Source organism: Chiloscyllium punctatum, chromosome 47, assembly GCF_047496795.1.
Source record: "Chiloscyllium punctatum isolate Juve2018m chromosome 47, sChiPun1.3, whole genome shotgun sequence".
Lineage (NCBI taxonomy): Eukaryota > Metazoa > Chordata > Chondrichthyes > Orectolobiformes > Hemiscylliidae > Chiloscyllium > Chiloscyllium punctatum.
Genome location: NC_092785.1, coordinates 34,466,799 through 34,468,763, shown reverse-complemented (window position 1 = coordinate 34,468,763; position 1,965 = coordinate 34,466,799).

Here is a 1,965-nt window from a genome sequence, read left to right as displayed (position 1 = left end):
GACACACGTTAATAAATTAATTGTTTTACCTTCAAGTTCCGCTCTCTCGCATCTCTGCGTTTCATATATCAGAATTCAAACGCACCCGTTGTCAGAGATTCCGGTCCTTCCCACGATCATTTAACCTCCTTTCCGTCCCTCCCCCCATTTCTCTGAGGCAATGCCCAATCTATCACTCTCTTTCACATTCATACTATTCTGTCTGTGCTGCTGCTGCGGTTACTGTTGTTGGGTGAACGTGCCCCAATACCACCATCGGGACCTCCAAACAAATCGATCCATTTGGATACCGTGGTTGTGAAATCAATCCCCATGTAGCAGCTTTTACTGACATAGGCCAGAGACAATTGGAGCGTCAGGCTCATGGAAAATACCCAGAGCAGTTTTGGTGAAAAGACATTTTGTTGGAAAAGATCAGCTTTTATGGCTTTCTGCGTTGGTCTTGTGATAATTTCATAGGACTGATAATCCAGAGACCGAGGTAATAGTCTGGGTACTCGGGCTTGAATCCCACCATGTCATGATCGTCAAATTTGGATTCAAAAAATATCTGCAAGGAAGAATCTAATGACTACTATAGATCCATTGACAATTGTTGAAAACAAAATCTGTTTCACTGATGTCATTTCGGGATTGAATTTGCTATCCTTACTTGGTCTGGGCTGCATGTGACTTCAGACTCATAGCAATATGGTTGAGTCTCAACTGCCCTCGAGGCAATTCGGAATGGGTAATACATTCTGCTCAGCCAGAATCGCCCTCACACTAATCCAGAAATTTTAAAACAAATGCTCATTAGGCTCAAGCAAGAGCGTTGTGTGCAGTTTTGCAAGTCACATTATAGTCGGGATGTGATCACACTGAGAGAATTGCAGGAGATATTTCCCGGGATATTGTTTGGGCTGAAGAGTTTCAGTTGTGAAGAAAGACAGGACAGAGTGGAGTGTTTGTCGCAGTGTAAAGGAGATGTAGAGGAGACATGATTTGGTTAGGGTATGGACAGGGTTCACTGAACGAGTTTCCCACTGATAGAGGGATCGATCAGTCAGGGCCAGAGACTTAAGGAGAAAGACAGAAAACTTTGAGAAGATGTGCGGAAAAGCTTTATCAGCCAGTGGAAGGTTGGAATTTGGAATACACTGTCTGCATTTTTCAGAGTGGCAGAAACCCTTACAACCTGAATAAATATTCAGATGTGAACTTTTGATGCCAAGACATATAAGGCTGTGAGGTAAACTTTCTAAAATGGGATTCAGTTCATTAGGCAGTTGTTTTTGACAAGTGTGGCCACATTTGGTTGAAGGGCGTCCTTTGACACTCTTGTCCTCTGTAGTATAATGGTTAGTGTCCCCGCCTGTCACAGGGCTCAATTTTTCGCTGGGGACAGTGTAAACGTTTTAAAATTGTCACTCCATTCCCAAGGGCGGGTATGGATACCTGTCCTTCCATTCTCGATGGGGCATATCACACGAAGGACAGTGCTGCCTGAATAAAGGTGGGGAGGACTGCAGCTCTCAGGGAGGCAGAGTGTAAGTGAACGGCCAAACACGTGACTTCTGCAAACTACACCTTGTGACTGTGTTGGAATGAAAAGCACTTGACAGACTTGTTCTGGATTGAATTATTTACTAGAAGCAGGAAGCTGAGTAAGAAACAACATAAACGCATTCAAATATGAGTGCAGAAACATTTCCCGCAGCACGAATTAGATTGTAAAGGACAGAGTAGCATTTCGATACATTGAATTTGGGTTCTTTTGTTTTGATGAGGCTGTTACCAGGGTATAAAGCCATTTTAAAAAGATACAGCAGTTGTTCACTATGATGGAACGTTGTCTCAGTAATTTGCACTGCTGTTCAGTGTGACGGTTAGGTTGATTGACAAAGTTCAATTGTCGTCTCCTGTCCAGGGAGTGAATTAAGTAAGTTAGGTGAATTAGCCATGGGTAACGTGGGGACAGGTTCA